Raw genomic sequence first — 19,343 nt, forward strand, 5'->3', positions numbered from 1 at the left:
TGGAAGGTAAAGTTCATTAAGGATCTCCTGGTCTCCAATCCAGGCCTGCCCATCGCTGACACCTATGTTAACGCTTCTTCCAGGCAGAGTTTCACCAACATCCTCTTAGTCATTCCTTCGCTGGACCATTGGATTCCTCTTATGGTCACTGTGATCGCCCCTTTCTCTTCCTCTTCCATTAATAGTGGCATCCTTCCTGTCCTCTAGGGTCATCATTAATGTCTACCTAAATGGCACTTTCATGGTCGAGGGATCTCAGCCCAACCTCCTCCTTCCCGATAGGCGTCTTCCTTCTCTCATCAACTTTCTTCCCTCTCCTGCAACTCCTCTTTCTGGCACCCCTCTGCCAGCTCCAAGGGATGACCACACTCCTGTACCCCTCATCGGTAGACCTTCAAAAGTGGCAACATGCTCCACTTAGCTACCCTCAACTCTTGCTCTGCCGTCAAACACTCTCTGACATCTGCCACCTCCTTGTAGACCTCGACCTAGACAGCCTCATTCTCACTGAGAAGTGGTTCACTGCCAGCTCTGTCACGATTTTTGATACTCTCCCCCCCTGAGGGTTACAAGATCTTCTCTAAGCCCAGGCCTAACCGGCCCGTGGCGGAGTTGCCCTGATCTTCCCCGAGTGGGTCCCTGCTACTATCATACCCACTCAGTCCTACTCCTCTTTTGAATGCCTTGTCTGCAGGTTTGGTGTCTCTCCTGGCCTCTCCCTGACTCTGGCTACCAGCTACAGGCCACCTGGCCAGGTCTCCCACTTCCTCTGAGGATGGAATGACCTCACTTCTTATCTGCTTGCCTCCTCTTCCAAGCTTCTAGTTCTCTGAGACTTCAATATCCACCTCAATTCCCCTGATACGGCCTCTGAGCTCTTCCGCAACCTCTGTGACTCTCTTTCCCTCTCCATTTTTCCCTCCGGGCCGATGCACTTAGTAGGACACTTAGTGGGACTCACCTTGGATGCTCTCATCTCTTTAGACATCCCCATCTCCAGCCCTCTCATTACTCCCCTCTCCTGGTGTGATCATGCTCTCCTGTCCTCTCACCTGGACCTCCTGGGTCCCCCGGCTAAGCCGCCACCTGCACTGCCAGCCTCCTTCTTCTCCGTCATTCGACCTATGAAGCGAGTGTCAGCTGCCGCTTTCGCTGCCACCTTCACTCCCCCCTCCTGCCACTGACTCTCACTATGACACAGCCCTCACTAACCTTCAACTATCAATCTCCAACACTCTGTACATCCTTGCCCCTGTCATGAGGATCCACATTAAACCTGCCTCCAAGTGCAATTCATGGTATGACTCCGACCTGGCGCTCTAAAACGCAAGCGCAGGAACAGCTGAGCAGAAGCGGCAAGCTTCGAGCACATCCTCTGACAAACTGGCCTGCTGCCTGCTCCAAAAGCAATACAGACTCTCCATCTGCTCGAAGAAGGGGGCCTATATCCAAGCCTGCATCTCAATGTCTGCTAAAAATATGGCAGAACTTTTCAAAATATGCAAGCAACCCGCCTACCCTACTGCAGTCTCCACTTCTCCTCTGCCTTCCCTGGCACTCTGCACTTCTCTGGCCTCTCACTTAATTTCTAAAACTCAGGACATCTTGTCCTCACTCTCCTCTACTCCTTACCCTTCTCCCTCACGCACTCACAGACCTCCCTTGGCCCCCTCTTCCCCCTCCTACTCTCCCTGTTTTCTCCCATAACACCTGATGAGGTTTCTAGACAAATCCGCTCTATGAAAGTCTCATCCAAACAGGTGCTCCCCTGCTCCTCCAGAACTATCAAGGACAACATTTTCTCTCTTGTTCCAATCTTAGCCAATTTCTGCAATCATTCCTTTGCCACTGGATCCTTCCCCTCACTCCTCAAGCATTCGCTTGTACATCCTCTCCTCAAAAAGCCCTCTGCCCACCCTTCCTGTCCAGCAAACTATCACCCTATCTCCATTACCCCCTTTCTGGGCAAACTTTTAGAAAAGCTAGCCATCTCCCTGCTTATCCACCACACTGAATCTGCTGGTTGTCTCCAGAACCGCAAGTCCTGCTTCAGAGGAGCCAGAGGCACAGAAACTGCTCCAGTGAACACACATGAAGACCTGCTCTCTAATCTCGATTCTAGCTCTCCTTCCATTCTCAGCCTTCTTGACCTTTCCTCTGCCTTTGATACGGTCAATCATGCTGATAAATCGACTACGTGATACCCTTGGTTGTCCTCCTCCCTCTCGGACCAACCTTCACAGGTTCAAATGGGCCCTTTTCTGTCCACCATCTCACCCTCCACCTGCGGAGTCCCTCGTGGCTCTATCCTCTCACCTTAACTTTTCAACATCTACCTTGCCCTTCTAGCCCATTTGATCCCCACCTTCTCTCCTAACTTCCAGTATAATGTAGATGACACGCATCTCTCCCTCCAGCTTCCCTGGTCTGCCTCTTCCTCTTTCATTCCTGACTGCCTGTATTGTGCACTGCTAACAACCTCTGCCTTAACTATGGTACTGGTAAGCATGCCGGTGCCGTAGTTCCCGGACCGGCAAACTACAAGTTCTGCTCGCAGGTGCAATTGCAGCTGCCAGGTCTGACCTGGCGGCAGTAACGGCAACCGCGAGCAGAGCATGTTGGATGCACCGGCACCGTTGATAACGGTGCCGGCGCATCCGGCTTCCCCATTCCCATTGAGCCCTATAGGGTTCAATGGGAATGGGGAAGAATGTTTTCCGGTGCCCAGGAATGGGCAAATACCGGGTCCGGCAAGGCCGTAAGGAGCCGATAATTGTCAATTTCTGTGTGCTGGAAAAAAAACAATACCGGTGGCAGCCTCGTAATGAGGCCCAATGTCTCCAGAGCTCTGGTCCTCTCCAGTCTCGACTACTGTAACGGCATCTTCCTTAATTTTCCTAACGCCTCCCTTTGCCCCCTATAACTATTCCAGAATAGGACTGCAAGGCTTATCCATGACCGCAAGCTCAGGGACTGCATTTCTCCAGCCCTAAAATCTCTCCACTGGCTCCTGGTTGCTGCAAGCTTTCTGGGGCCTGACACCCCTCTACATCCAACTCTCTCTCCCTAAATACCTCCCTGCCAGAGCGCTTCGATCGTCTAGCTCTAACTTTCTGCAGATCAGATGCTTTTCCAAGCAGAGAGTGGGGGGCGGGGTGGGTAGATCCCTCTCCTCCACAGGTGCCTCCCTATGGAATGGCCTCCCTATCCCTCTCAGACTTGAACTGGATCTCCTTAAGTTTCCAGAAGCTTCTCAAGACCCTCCTTTTCTCTTCCTCTTCTAACTCCCCCTCCCCTGCCAATGTCCCTGTCTGCTTCTCGACTGGCTGCCTGGTTCCTTCAGAGTCTTACAGGGCACCAGGCCCCCCTAATCCAGTCTACTCCTGCATGTGGTCTCGCCTGACACCTTCCCCTCAATCTGCACTGCCCTTTTGGGCCCCTACCCCCACACTAGCTCTGCCTTCTTGTAACTCTTCCAACCCCTTACCTCGCACTTAGCTCGTAAACATTCCTTCCCCCACACTCTCTGCTTTCCCCTGGCTCTGTCCACCTGGCCTCCCCTGGCACTTGCTTTTCTAACAGACTCCGACGCCCTGACCAGCACTCCCCCCACTCCCATCTTCCATGCACTACTCTTTACTGCACTTGCATAATCCGAATGTCCCAAGGCCTAGTAGGATCGTTTTTGGTTTTGTCCTCCCTGTTCCCCCACCCTCTTGTCTTGTTGTGTCTCAAAAAACATTGTGTATATGCCATTATAAATACCCAATAAATGAAATAAATAAAATAATGCAAGGGATGTCAACTCTGGAACTAAGTGCCCATATTATATGCAACATCTGGTACATAATGGGATACCCACAGCTTGTGAAAACCAGGGGAAAGGTAGAATGATACCTTATCCCCGTCAGTCTTTAGTTTTTTGTGAACTGGGGAAACAGGAGTGGCAAAAAGGCTTCCCTTCTGGGCACAAGTATCCACAAGGAAAGGAATAGCATTTACAGAAAAGTGTTGAAGAGCATCAATGTGACTCCGGTCTTCACAGATTCTTGAAGCTGTCACTTGTTGAATGCTGTGAAGCTGTTGTAACCTCATGTCAGTTGACATTGAAAATAAAAAGCATGTGTTATTGTGAAAAGCTGTTTGGGCAGGGGAGTAGGCCGGAATGGAAAACATGTGGAGATTGGAGGCTGGCAATGAAGCAGGCCAACTGGAAGTTGGAGAAGAGCTACAAGGAGGTCCTGACATAGACATTGTTTGTTTCGAAGTACTGGAGGAAGAGCCAAGTAAGGCTGTTGCTACTGAAGAACAGTTATATTTCCTGGAGTTGTTAAAGTGGGATATCATCCTGACCAAAAGACACATGTTTGCCATTAAATATATATAATAACTAAAAGCCTGTGCAAAGATGATGGGGAATCGTATAATGTATGTGTTTGAAGTTTCTGTTGAACTTTCATCAGACTATGTTGAAACTTGGTTGCCAATCAGGATTTCCTTGTGTTCTTTTCTTGAACTATGATGCAGAATCATGTTTAAAACCTGGGGAAGGGGGGTTCACCCAGGTCCTCAAGAGAGACTTCATGAACTCAATCATTATTGTTTTGAACTGCCATGTATTTCCTTGTTTATTTGTTGTATATTTAGGTGCGAGGGACAGATGTCCTTTGTTAGAGTGCTTCCTTTAATTTATTTTAGGCAGGGAAATCCTCGTCAGGGTAGGGATAGTGAGGTGTTCATCCAACCTAATATTCGGACAAAATGGCACATGTTTAGAAAACCTCACAACGTGGTCTGCCTCACATTTCTGACCCCTCACAGGGTGTAGTGTGTGGTGACAGGGTTAGTGTGTGGGCACTGAACTTGTATGGTCTGTTTGTGGGGCAGTGTGTGTGTGTGTGTGTGTGTGTGGGGAGAGTGGGTAAGGGAAGTGTGAGGGGTCAATGGGTTGGAGGGGACAGTGTGCAGGTGTGTGTAGGTAGATTGTGCCTGGGTGTGTAGGCAGAATGTGCTTGGGTGTGGGGCAGTGTGTGCATGCATATGTAGTGGGAGGTGTATGTTTGGAGAAAATAAATGTTGGTGGGTAATGTATGTGTGGGACCATGAGGGGGCAGTGTGTGCAGATTTGTAGAGGCAATGTGCATGTGGGGGGAGTGATAATGTGTCTGTGAGAGCTTTGTGTTTGGGCAGTTTGTATGTGGGTGCGGTGTTAGTGTGTGTGGGCCATGCATGTATGATGCTGGTCAATGTTTGTGATGGGAAGTCTGAGTGGGTGCAATATGTGTGGGGGCAGTGTGAGTGGTGGGGTAGTGTGAGTGTGGTGTGTAGGGGGCTTTGTTTGACAGCAGGCATTGCATGTGGGCAGATGAAGAGTGCAAGGAATGTGTGGAAGCAGTGTGTGTGTGCATGAAGTGTGTGATTGTTGCCGAGGGGAGAGTGTGCATTGTGGGGACAGTGTGCATGTGTGATCAGTCTGCATGGGTGGGGCAGTGTGCATGGGGGTAGTTTTGGTGCATGTAGTGGGGTAATGTGGTGGGGCAGTGTGTGGGGACAGTATTTCTAGAGCAGTGTGAGGGGAAAGTGGGTTCCTGCATGTTTGGGCAGTGGATGCGTGTAAGTGTGTGGTGGTAATGTGAATGTGTGGGCAGTGTGTGTTTGTTGAGGAGAGGTAGTGTGTAGTGGGAAGTGCATGTGTGGGGGGTGAGAGAGCAGCAGTGTATGTTGGGGTGGTTGTGTGTGGGGGAGTGGTATTGTGTGTGGGAAGTGGCAGTGTGTGTGTGTGAGAAGTCACAGTGTGTGTGTTTGTGAGGGACAGGGGGATAATGTTTGTGTGGGACAGTGTCTCTGTAGGTGATGTGCCCGGTGGCACAGTGCCTGGGGGTAGTGCATGTGTGTTGTCGATTTGGAGGGGCGTAGGTGAGGGTAGTGTGGGTGGGGTGTAAGTGGTGTTTTTGGGGGGTGGGCAAACTGAGTGAGGGGCAGTGTTTATGTGTTTTGGGGCAGTGTGTTTGTGGTGGTGCAGTGTGTGATGGCAGCGTCAGTGTGTGGGCACTGAGCATGTATGGTGAGTGTGTGGGGCAGTGTGTGTGTGTGGAGAGTGGGTGAGGGTCGTGTGAGGGGTCAATGGGTGAGGGAATAGTGGATGTAGGTGTTTAGGTAGAATGTGCCTGGGTGTGTAGCTAGAATGTGTCTGTGTGTCTGTGTGTCTGTGTGTCTGTGTGTCTGTGTGTGTGTGTGTGTGTGTGTGTGTGTGTGTGTGTGTGTGTGTGTGTGTGTGTGTGTGTGTGTGTGTGTGTGTGTGTGTGTGTGTGTGTGTGTGTGTGTGTGTGTGTGTGTGTGTGTGTGTGTGTGTGTGTGGAGTGAGGTGTATGTGTGGGGAAAGTATGTGTGTGGGGGCAGTCTATGTCTGGGCCCAGTGTCCATGAGGGGGCCGTGTGTGCAGATCTGTAGAGGCAGTGTGCATGTGGGGGGAGTGTTAGTGTGTGTTGGGGAGATGTGTGTGGAGGCAGTCTGTGTGTTGGTGCGGTGGTAGTTTGTGTGGGCAATGCATGTGTGATGCTGGCCAATGTATGGGATTGGAAATCTGATTGGGTTCAATGTGTGTGGGGGCTGACACGCCCATTTTTTTCCAGAGCTTTGCTGAGCTATGTAGTCAGGAAATGGGTCAATAAGTGGAGCGGGTTACCGTGTCCTCTGTTAAAACATTATTACAATATTTCCCGATTTCAAACATACAATGTCAACAGTTTGTTGAAATGAGGAGCTCATGTGGGAGGCAACGGTTTAAAAAGATCCAGTGGGACCTCGATCCGTGCCCAAACATGTTAATGTCGCCTAGGAAATCAGGGCTCTCTTCATCTCACTTTAGGCAATCAGACATTGATGAATTGTTTATTCTACTCACATAGTGAGAGCTGCATACCATCTCCATTGATGTCACCATCTAAGAACGTGATTAAATTGGTCAAACTGTACTTAAAAATAAAAACGTGCAAATTATGGTTCGCACACTATAACACATACGCTTGCAATATTTGGACTCAGTCATCATAGCTGTAAAAGGGAAATTATGGCATTTTGGTGACAAGCCATGAAGGGAAAATGCTTTAATTTTTGGGTATAGCCATCATATCCGTATAAGGACAAATGATGGAAATATTAGGGCAAAGCCTTAGCAGGTGTATCCACAGAGGAGCAAATACTGGTAATATTTGGGCAAAGTCCTCACACGTGTATCCTTACAGGGGCAGAAACTGGCAATATTTTTGCAGAGCCACCATGAGTGCTTACAGTGGTGAAGAAAAGGTCCATGGGATACCCCCCCTCATCCCCATGAAAATGATAGCCGAAGAGTCAGAACGCACAAAGCCACTCATTATTCGGACAACCTCCAGGAGCACCAGTCACTGACATGTATGCAGAGAGGTATTCCTTCAGACAACCATTCCAACTTTGTCCAGGTAATGCCTTTATGGATACAGGGGCCTCAACAGTGGTCGTAGATCTGCATGCCTTGATAAATGATGTTGACTAAAAATGCCAACAAACCACAGTGCTGACGTCACTAGTGACACCACCATGTAGCCATGTTAGTCATGAAGTACACTCTCAACCATGCACAGCTTTAAATAAACACACACTCGTATATGAAGAACATGCTTGCACAGTTCTTTAGATTGCACACAGAAACATATACATACTGTCAAAGCTTTTATTATTATTCTCATTAGCGAAGTGCAGAAATGCTGAACGCATCGCAACGAAGAGATGCAGAGCAAGCTTGCAGATGCTTATGGCAACTAACCCTTTGGAACTGCAGGATCACATAAGGAGATTAGCAGTACCAAGTAGGACTAACCTATAGGCAATATAGCACTATATAAGTGTGCAGAAATCGAAGTATAATAATTGAAAAACACATAAGGACTCACCCGTGGGACAAGAGATGAGAGAAACGCAGAACCAGGCTGCACAAAGCAGGAAGGTCAGGGCTCACAGCCAAGGTCAGAGACAAGCAGCACATTCCAAACTTAAGACGACAAGGAACCACCTGCAGTAAAACAGAATAAATCCTCATAATTGCAGAAGTGAAGAGATCGATTTTGTGGTCCTCAACCACATGATGCAGCCGAGCTAGACAATGGGTATTCTCCTGCGGTGGGAAGATGAACCGCTCTCAGCCACCCAGAGGAAAAGCGAAGCACAAACAAGTTAACAATGTTGCAACAAGGAGAGCACTCTCATAGGCAAAAGGGATAGGTATGATTTGACTGTGGCATAATTGTTCGCAGTGGATTTGACCATAGTCAATTTCGCCGCAAACCCAATTTTGCCATGGCCAAAATCATACCAATTTACCCCCCCTCACCCTCCCCAAATACTTCCCCACCTCCTCCCCCCCACGTACCTTTCAATATCTGCTTTACATCTCAGCTTGCGGCGTCAGTTCCGTCCCTGCAACGTGGGTCATAACTGATGACGCAGGGTCCCTTACTCTGTTTTCTTTTAAAAATTTAAATCCCCACTTCCAATGTCCTGGAAGCGGGGGATACCCCTGCAACACTGTTCCCATTATAGCGAGCAAGGGGAGGGACATTATAGCACCCCCATTCCCCTTGTTCACTATAATGGAACCATTTTGGCCCATTTCACTGAAATTTTGGTTGTACAATCATTTTGTGCAGCCTAAATTTGGTCAAATGGGCCATATGGTAAAAAAAAATATATATCGTTCAAATTGGCTAATACCAGCAAAAGTGGTATTGCTAACAGATACATTAGAAAGACATAGAGCCTGATTCACAGAACCTTTTCCTATGGGATTGCACAATTGTAAAACGCTTCTGTGAATCAGGCCCATAGTCGTTTCACAACATCTTGAAGAGGTGCACAGAGGGTTGAGAACCAAACTGGGTCCTAGGCCTAAGGAGACCAGCTTAGGCCAATCAGGGGACAGAAATCGGGGAGGGATGGCAGGGGGCAAGGGCCAATGGTAATCTTGCACCCCTGCAACAATGTAATAGACAGTTTAATGGGGAAGGGGCAGGCCAGCCACATGACATTGAAGGTCCAATAGAGTAAGATGTATATCGGCGATCCATTCTTCCTACCAATCCGAGCACCCAATTAACATAGGCAATAGGTTTTTGGGGCAGGGCCAGGTGCGGACGCCATTCTCTATCAAAACCGGGTGACATGCTTGTTGGATTGGTGATTCTGGAGATCTTTTGAATGTCCTGTATGATTCCTGTCAGTTTTTGTAATAAACAATAGTTCTAAGTTGTCCTTGGATGAGTTCTCTGTTTATTCTGGGAGCTGGGTTGTTGGGCTCTGTGGAGCTGAACGGGTGAGCCGTAGTAACCTTCAAAACCTCTGGCATACCCCTCCAACAGTTGCAATTCTGGCATTCTTTTATTTTATCTTTACTTGTATACCTACAAAATGTTCCAACTGGGCCGGGAGGGTAGCTATGGAGCAGCGCGCTCGCCTTGGAAGCTAGGCGGTGCCGCGCAACACAGGTTTGATCCCCAGGTCCACGCTTAGAAACCTCTGGCTATTAAGTGCGTTATAAATAACCAATTACAATTACAACTTAGAGCCGGACATCTATTTGTTTTTCTGCATGCAAACTGTATGTTTATTCCTGTGCGGAGTAGCCTGGTTCTCTTTGCCCTTGTTTTTATCACACTGGCATACCCTCTGATGGAATACATTTCACCCTACGACTGGCCAGTACCAAATAATTTGCAATTAAAAACATTTTTCGGACTGAAAGTATTTGGCTTCAACCAGTGGCATTGCCTCTCCGATTTCCCTGTACCGTTGTTGTTATACTCTTCCTCCATTGTGCGTGATGTCGCTTCTCTGTCCAATTCTTACAGACAGTTTAATTTCCAAAGACCAAAAAATACTCGTTAAACTTTGAAAATGCAATTTTCACTAAACAGACAAATTCATCGAAAAGCTGCTTCTTATGTTTATTGTCTTGTCAAACGTTATCCTAATTTAATGCAATGTAAACGTAATAAAATAAAAGTCGCTAACACAAGATTTTGAGCATTAAGGTGGCCATGGGGAAGCACAAGAGTGCAACCTTAGCAACACAATGCCATGAATCCATCAATCACATTTATTTTAAAAGTGTTAAAAACCCCCATTTGAGGGCGCAACAAAACAGCGTAAAACATATATATGGTATATCTTAAAAAATGGGCTTAGAACGCGGCAGGAACAACAATGTTGGTGTGAATCCTTGAGTAAGGGTGTGTTCCGAAACGCTGGATCCACACTTGAGACAGTGCAACCTCTTCGTACTGGACGAAATTTCACGGGCATGACGTGGAATGGTGAGACGCAGCCTCTCTGTGGACATTAGGTTCTGTGTAGTTGCAGTCTGGAGCGCCACACACAGTGGAGTAACGTTGCTGAATATGTTGCGGGGTAGGGGAGGGGGGGCGGGGTCGGACATGACATTAAATGAAAGGAGCCCTTTTGAAATGAGTGGGTCAAAATGGCGTGCCACAAAAGTTGGGGGGACAAACACCCTTGCCCCCCCCACCACCCCCCCGAAAATTACGCCCCATTCCTGCACATATGGTGGCCTCATAGCGATTCTGGGATTTGGAAATGTTGTAAACATAATCTCAAAAAAGCAGAACATAACACAGAAATTGCTTCTTGCTAGTGTTTTATGAGAGTAAATAAAAACAGGTCTCCACCCCCAGCCCCACCCCACGCAATTCCATCCAATACTAAGAATAATAATCCAGTTCATCGAAACATCTCATCGTCGATTATCTGTGGAAAAGCTGCAGTCTCTTCAGTCTTATTAATAAGCAGGTGCTAGCACCCTGACATTTTGAAATGAGCTAAACTAAATGCTAGTTACTTTAATGAGACCCCGTTTGCCCTGCAGTCACTGTTACATCAGATAAACATGGCGTTGCAATCTGTTCCTTCTGTATTTCGGGTAGCTGAGCAGCCATGCCAGGTATGGCGGCATGCTACGTGCACAGGCTATATTGTTTGTTGCACAAAGAGGTGACAAATTATTTAATTAGTGCATATGTAATGTGTCTCTTCAGCTGCGTGCATCTCTCTAATTGCAAAACAACCTTAATTTATTGCAGACACACTGCCCCAGATTACCAGCACATTAATTATCGGTTTCACTCACTCATGTAACAGCATCCTGTGGAAGCTGGAACACTTCCATCGTACAGAATTCTGTCACACTGGCAAAACATCGCCTTCAAAAGCTCGCCACTGTTTGTATTTTTAATTGCACTGTGTGGGTTCTTTAGTCCATGGTAGGCAGTTTTGCAAAATCATGTTGGGGACAGGAGCCAGCGGTAAACTTTGAATATAAATATACACATGTACACTTAGCACATAGCCAATGGGGGGACTGATGATGCACCTTTGTACACGTTTCCAACACACGCACTTAATCTGACATAGGTAAATTAGTATGGCATGGAGAGTCAAAATGGGCACCTAGCAGTTTGTGTTGCTATAATCAGAAGCCTACGCCCTCCTATAGGTATCACGATTCTCAAAACAACGTCTGGGAGATCACCGTTTTGTGGTTCTGGTCACCCATCTTCGCCACGAAAACGAATGCTTGCGTTTCTGAGGATACTGCAGGATTCTTCTTTTCTGGTAGACTTTTTATTATCAAACATTCTCCTGCCTCCCCTGCATCTGTTCTGTGGGCTGTCGCACTCTGAAGCGATCATCAGATTGCATGGGTGTTTTGTATTGCATTGTAGTTGTCCATTTATATAGCGCCTTTTCCCATTTATTTGGCCTCACACTTTGTAGTAGGAATGCCCTCGGGCACCAAAGTCCAGGTGTACGAAAAGTTCTAAGAGGAGACTTAAGATGTGTGTGTGCATTTGCCCGAAATTAGGATTTAGGAGGGCTGGCTAGGCTCCAGTACGCAGACCAAGGGGTCAGGTATGTGGGCAGGTGCTGAGGGTGGTCAGGACAGAGCGCTAGTGCAGGAGACTCAATCCGTACCCAGCTAGACCGAATTAGTCATAGGTTGTCGCTGTATTCTAATGGCAGAGGTGTTGCGGCATGTCTGGTGTTTCAGTGCAAAAGTTATGTTACCAGCTAGATTGAATTTGCCATAGCCGTAGGTGCGTTCTAGAGTGCATGGATGGGAAGCCGTGCCTACTGCAGATGTCCACAGTAGTGCTGAATAAACCCAAATAAATAAATAAATATTAAACAGGGCTACGAGCAGGAGCTAAATAGCTCTGAACAGCTTGATGCTCAAAGGTGATCGCTCCCTTGCCAGGCATATCCACAGGTTCTATCATTGAATACTCTTTAACTAAACACCTCAAACACAAAGCAGTCCAATCTCCACTGCCTGCCTCCTTCCTAGATGTTTTAGCCTAACAACTGAAGGACCAGTTTGGATTTATTAAAGCGGGGCCCATTTCTATGAAAGCGGTGCCCATTGGTGAATCAAGCATTCCTTGTTGCATTACTCCTCATCCCGATCTGGCATATAACGCTATAGCCAAACCTATTCCTCTGAAGGATACCAATATTAGGGTGGTTGAACTTCCCAACACGTGCCCCATTGGAAGGTTCAGTTTTCCAGGCAGGTTCAACCTGCCCTATCGGTTTTCCACAGGTATACTAAAGGGTTGAATCCAGCCACCCAATCAAAAGTCTGAGATTTGAGAGGGGAGTTCACCATAAAGAGGAACGATTCTAAAACAGGTTTTTAGGCATTTAGAAGGATGATCAAAAGCCTCAGAAATCGTGGGTTGACCTATTGAGGGGAAAGTAAGGTGACCGTGTGCCATTGGATAGGCAGGTAGCGGTGGTGTTCCCTAAGACTTTGTGAAAAACTTTGAATCAGCAAGATTCTCTGATGTAATAGTGCAGAATGGTGGTGCAAATGTACCCACTGCCTGTAGTTAAGGGATTGGAAACGTCCGGGCCTGCCCACCTTTCCTTTTGCCAGGTATCCAGCTGAGGCAGGCGTTTCATATGGAGTGACAAAAGATGCCTAAATTGGTATCCGTCTGCCCTCGCAGGACACATTTTTTGCATATGTGGTGGGTAGCAAGATGTGCTGCTGGTTCTTCTGATGTAAAATAACTCCACACTCCTGATTTTTTGGGAGGGCTGAGACAGGCCACATTAGAAGAATTTCCCAAAATCATTGCTAGTGTGTGGTTAGAATAATTCTTAGTGGGCCTGCAAGGACTTTTCATACTTTGGTCTAAACAAAATCTTTTCCTGAAAAGGCATGGTGCAACTCTTAATTCCTACTCATTGCCGGGTCCACAGGAAGGGATTCCTAGACCAGAACTCCACCCCCCACAGTTAGGTAGGGGTCATTGTAGGGATGAGGCTTTATGACAGTTTAATCCCTAACGGAAGAGGGGATTCAAGCGTGGAATGCTATCTCAGTCTCAGATCCTTAATTTAATTTGAAGACAACCAAACCCTAGGTAAGTAGGGGCGGCTGAGGACAACTACTAATGCCTTTGGTCCAGTTGCAGGAGATGCAGAGGTCCCGGGTGCAGTGGTTGATTTTGGTATCGGGTTTAGGCTGGACTAGCATTGGTGCAAGCCTCTCACAGGTTGATCAGTTCATGTGACCCACTAGCTGGAAAGGACTGATGTTAATAATGGGCAGCAACTGCCATGACATTGGAGGACCCCCTGGAATCTTCAGTCATGGCATCTTGCTTTGGTGATTGTGCACAGGGTCAGGCAGGCTAGACAGCACAGGTGGTTGAACGGAGGCTCCAAGCAGGAACCTCTCCATGGCGGATAGCAGTATCAGCAGCAGGTAACCAGGTTAAAGTCCAATGACTAATGGATCTGCTGAATCTCAAGCTGCAAAGTGAGACGATGCCCAGGCAGCAATGGTGTCCTCTTATAGGATGGTCCGAGTACCAGTGACACTTCTGAAGGTCCATGGAGACTAGGAGAGCTGTACAGGGCTTCAGACGCATTAGGCCAGCAGTCTATGGGAGTAAGGCACACAGTGAAGAGCTCTCCTTGTCACTTTAAGATAGGCAAGAGGTTCCCTTTGGCAATGCTTGTACGCAGTTGCAGCCCCCGGCGTTCCTTCATGATGTTCTCAGTGTTCAGACTCTTGGTCCCAGTGGGTGAAATCAAAATTGGCTCATACCAACTTCTTATATCCCAAATCTAGGATGGTGGCAACCCCAAGCCTTCAATGGTAAGGATCTGCACCATTCAAATTGACAGTTGCTGTCCATTGATGGACGGCAAGCTGACCCACTTTTGTCCAGCAACGAACATCCCTTAGCTGGAATGTGGACAAGATAGCACCAAGACCCAGTTTGAGCCAATTCAAACGCACAGAGCACTGACCAGGAGTCCAAGGCTAGACCCTGCGAAAGTGGGTTACCATACATGGCCATTCCTGGCACAAAGGGCACGAAGATGGACAAAAGCAAGAAGGCACAAATAACAGTACATGCACTGTGAGGAGTTATTTTCAATACATGGAACTCGCAAACACGTTATCGCTGTACAAACACTGTTGCACAGTAGTGCACCATAAAAAAAAAAGAAAATGTAATTAAGTTCACTTCCATCAGCCATTTCTATATACATCAAAAAGAGTTGCAAACGTTACCAAAAAGTTAAAGAAAACGGGACGTAAAACCTCAGTGCAGCATCCCACTCAAGGCAGGTTCAGCTACATTAAAACCACAAAGGTAAAAAGAAACGGGAGAAGCTATACTTGCTCTGGGAGCCAGAAGGGCTACCAGTTCACACCATACAACATAGGTGCAGCACATGAATAAGGCTGAAAAGTCATCACTCACCCAGAAATCAGTCTGAAGTCCAAGTCTATAACATATATTTTAGGGGCTTCATTGAATTCAATGAAGGGAAACATTTGAATAAGTGAACATATCCCTAACTGTCCCTAAATTCTCCTTTTTGGGGGTCTACATGGAGTATCTTCCAATGGATGCTTTGTGGGTTGTAAGGATGTCAAAGAAGGATGCTGACACAAGGGTGGCATGATGGTGGCTGACCTTTATATATTCTAAAAAGAAACACTAACTATCCCTATCTTCTAAGAGCGGGTACCCTGCCTCACATTAATAGTAAAGGATCTGTCAGAATGTCCCTCAAAATCAAACTTCACCATAATGTGTCATAACCTACTTCAATCCCTTACACTACAACTAAAGAATAATAAAATCCAAAAGAAAGATCCTTCTTCAGGTTAAAGACTTCCTTCTACTGATATTCAGGTGGTGTTTAAAAAATGTTCTCTTGCAAAAAGGATGTCAGTGGGAATGACTCCCTTCACCTGGTTTGAAGTTACAACAAACCTTGTACAACCCACCTTTCTAGACCAGGAGAATGACCTCCTTCTCCTGATATTTGTGTGTTGTTCCCAGAAATGTTCTCTGGTTGCCATGGGGCATGACTCCCTTCCCTTGGCTTTTGGTTCCAGCACATCCTTTGTACAACTCAACTTTCTGGGCCAGGAGAATGACTCCCTTTTCTCTTGGTATTGGTCTGCACACTCCAATATAGTTGGATATATATGCCTTACTCTCTTTCTCCCTTTCTCCTCTCTCACACTCCTCTACTGCTAATTCCTCCCCTCCAATCTACTCACGGCGTGACTTTCGTAACTTCAACGCTACCCTCTTTATAGACACTTGCTCTTCTTCTCTTCCAACTCTCCAAGACTTTGCTTTATTTTCTGCAAATGATGCTCTAGCCTCCCTTTCCCCCTCTATCTCCTCTGCCCTTGATCAACTTTAGCCCCTTTCTCTCTTCCATCCAACCCGGAAACCCTCTCAACCTTGGCTTTCTCCTCATCTCCTCCCTATGCGGCGCCTTCTCAGACGTCTGGAGAGACTCCGGCTCAAAACTCCCTTGCTTTCTAAGCAAACCTCTTACTTCTCTTACCACGCACTCTACAATTCTTGTCTTGCCTCGGCTAAATCCTCCTACTACTCTAACCTACTCCAATCTCAAGCCACCCACCCTCGTCGTATCTTCCAAACTCTCCCTCGTCTTCTCTCTCCTCCCACTCCTGATCCCTCCTCCAATTCCACACTCTCTCCTTCTGACTTTGCTAACTACTTCTCCTCCAAAATTCTCACCCTTCGGCAAAAAATCAACACCCCCTCTGATTTACCCTCTCCTCCTCCCCCCCTCTCTTCCCTCATCCTTCATGTCCATCTTCTTACCCATCTCCCCTTCCAATGTCTCCGCCCGTCTATCCAAAGCCCACCCCACGTCTACCCCATCTGACCCTCTGCCTTCCCTTCTTATCCCTAAGATCTACCCTCTTCTTATCCCCTAACTAACTTCCCTCCTTCTTCAACATCTGCCTCTCCTCAGCAACCTTTCCCTCTGCTTTCAAGCATGCACCGATTATTCCTATTCTGAAGAAACCTTCTGCTGATCCACTTCTTACCTCTAACTTCAGACCTATCTCTCTTCTCCCATTCCTCTCTAAGCTTCTTGAGCGCCTTGCCTACTCTCAGCTCTCATCCTTTGGTACTACTTCCTCTCTCCTACCTCCCTCCCAATCTGGCTTCCGTCCCAAACATTCCACTGAAACTGCTGTCACCTCTATCCTTAACTCCCTCCTCTCTGCTCGCCATGCCAAGCAATCCTCTATCCTTATTCTCCTTGATCTCTCCGAAGTCTTTGACACTGTCGATCATCCCCTTCTTCTCCACACTCTTTCCTCTTTCGGGTTCAAAGACTCTGTTCTCAAATGGTTATCCTCTTACCTCTCTTCCCGCTCCTTTGCTGTATCCTGGGGTGGCCGGACCTCTCCTACCTTTCCTCTTGATTGCGGTGTACCCCAAGGTTCTGTGCTTGGTCCTTTCCTCTTCTCTCTTTACACCTCCCTCATTGCCCCTATTATCTCCTCGTTTGGCATCTCCCACTATTTCTATGCCGATGACACTCAACTCTTTCTCTCGTTCTCCTCCTTCTCAACTGACCTTCACCAAAAACTCTCTTCCTGCCTTACTGCCATTAAGAACTGGATGTCCTCCTGCTTTCTCTCTCTTAACACCGACAAGACCAAAGTCCTTTTCTTTCCCTCCAACTCTCTTCCTGCTCCCTCTCCTCCCCCTTTCATTCACTTTCCTCCCTCTAATCTCCCTATCTCTCCCCAAGATCGTAATTTAGGCATTCTCTTTGACTCCTCTCTCTCCTTCTCCCAACATATTTCCCTCACCTCTCGCACTTGTCGATACCACCTCTACAACATTCGCAAAATCCGTCCCTCCCTCACTTTCCAAGCTACCAAACTCCTAATCTCCTCCCTCATCTTCTCCCGCCTCTTCTATTGCTCTTCTCTACTCTTTGGACTACCTACATCTCATCTTGCCCCCTTTAAATCATCTACCACTCTGCTGTTCGTACCCTATGTCTCCTTACTTCCCGTGACTCCATCTCTACTTGGCTCTCTTACCTTGGCTGGCTACCATTTCACTCCCAGCTAAAATGTTACTTTCTCTGCCTTGTCTTCAAATCCCTCCATGGTCTTGCTCCTCCTTATCTCTCCTCCCTCCTCTCTTTCTACTCCCCCTCCCGTTCCCTTCGATCTGCTGACCATTTCCTTCTCACTGTACCTCCATTCCCCTGTGCCTTCTCCCGTTTCCACTCCTTCCAACTCCTAGCGCCTCTGCACTGGAACTCACTCCCTCTCGCAATCCGCTCCACCCTGACCTTCTCCTCATTCCGCACCTCCCTTAAGTCCCTCCTCATCCATTCTCCTCCTTAAAACCTCCCACCCCCTCTCTGCTTCCCCTCCCCCCTTATTCTTTCCCCTGACTATCTCTCTCCCCTCTCCCACCTCCCATTTCCCTCCTCCAACTCATCACCACCCCTCCCCCCGCCCAGTCCCACTCCCCTATTCACCCTCTCCCCTCCAGTTAATTGCTATTTTCACTGCTTTGTTGAATGATTCATAATGTAATTTTGCTTCCACCGTTATTGTTGATGTTTTATGTATTATGTGGTTCCACTGTACAGCGCCTTGGTGTAAAGCGCTTTATAAATCAATCAATCAATATATATATAGTTCACAACAAGGCCAGGGGCCACTGCAACAAGGAAGAGGTCCTCATATGCTGGCTTATCTCTGCCATTGCTATGAGGAAGATTAGTTTGGACGAACAACTGGCCCTTCAAAGGCCCAACAGCTGTATCATTGCTCACGAGCCGAGGGAGAATCACCTGAGTCTGCCCCCTCTTGCAACTCCATGCCCCCTCTGGGTCTCCTGTACTACCTTTTGCCTTCACTAGGGCTTTGGTACGTCACCGGGGCTTCCTGGGACTGAGGTTCATCTCTCGGTGAGACTTCTCGGTCTGCAGCTGCGCTCAGGCCTCCAGATAAGGTGCGTACTAAGCCTTTTTACGCATGAAAATCTTGCAAATACGACAGCTTTTTTATTTTCCTGCGTACATTTACACACAGGTTTAGAGCAGAGGGCAGTGCAAAGGTCAGGTTACTTGACAGAAACCAGAAGACTTCTTTTGATTTTTATCTACATGGATGTAATTGCAAGCCACCTCTGAAACAGAATGTATTTCTCTGAAGCCAGCCAGGTTTTTGTGATTTCAACATTTAAATATATACAGGAGAGATCAAATGGCCAGACCTTAGAGAAATAATAAAAGGTGTATTCTGTCACAATGCAGAAAGCTGCCGTACGGTAAGGATTTCCATACAGTTTGTGCATGCGTCGCTGGATGTCACATACATTTTACTCTCTTGCAAAGGAGAAAAGTCATTTTTACTCTATTAAAATCACATTTACTCTCAAAGTTTAAAAACAGGGAGTAAAATACTCCCACCTCAAAATCTTATCTGGAGCACTCGCTGCGCTCATCCCTGCTTCTCCTCGATCTCGTGCCTGGGTCCGTTCCAGCGAGACCCCGGGCGGATTCTCTCAGCTGCTCACCGGCATCCTGCATTCTTCTCTTCCTCGGGACTGTCATCCAGGTTCGATACTCCCGTGCAGGGCAGTCTCCGCCGCTGCTGCTTCTCCAGGCTAGGCTTGATAAGTTCTTTAGTCAAACGTTTATTCGTATACATTGTTTCCAGTCCCGCTCTGGTGGATTGTCAAAGTCTTTTGTTTCTTTTGACACCTTTATCTCTATGCCTCCTCAGGGCCACCTCGTACCAGTACAAGCACAGTCAGTAATCTTCATGTCTTCTGTGCTCTTCTTCGTCCTGGTATTTTCTGTTTTGGTTGCGTGGGCTACATTGACCCCCTGAACAGAATTTCGCCAAAACCAAGCTGCATTTGCACAGAAACAGCAAAATGGTTGTGCTGGCT

The 19,343-nt window shown here is 47.4% G+C and overlaps 1 long non-coding RNA gene across 1 annotated transcript in view; it reads right to left on the reverse strand.

The window, feature by feature from the left end:
- LOC138526028 (uncharacterized) overlaps positions 1 to 19,343 on the reverse strand; it is a 134,111-nt gene that overhangs the window by 23,602 nt on the left and 91,166 nt on the right. Inside the window, exon 2 of the long non-coding RNA XR_011283465.1 lies at positions 7,932 to 8,050. This is a non-coding gene — a long non-coding RNA (uncharacterized lncRNA). The remainder of the gene's footprint in view (positions 1 to 7,931; positions 8,051 to 19,343) is intronic.

Source organism: Ambystoma mexicanum, chromosome 7p (assembly GCF_040938575.1).
Source record: "Ambystoma mexicanum isolate Mex_15411 chromosome 7p, UKY_AmexF1_1, whole genome shotgun sequence".
In the NCBI taxonomy this organism is placed as follows: Eukaryota; Metazoa; Chordata; class Amphibia; order Caudata; family Ambystomatidae; genus Ambystoma; species Ambystoma mexicanum.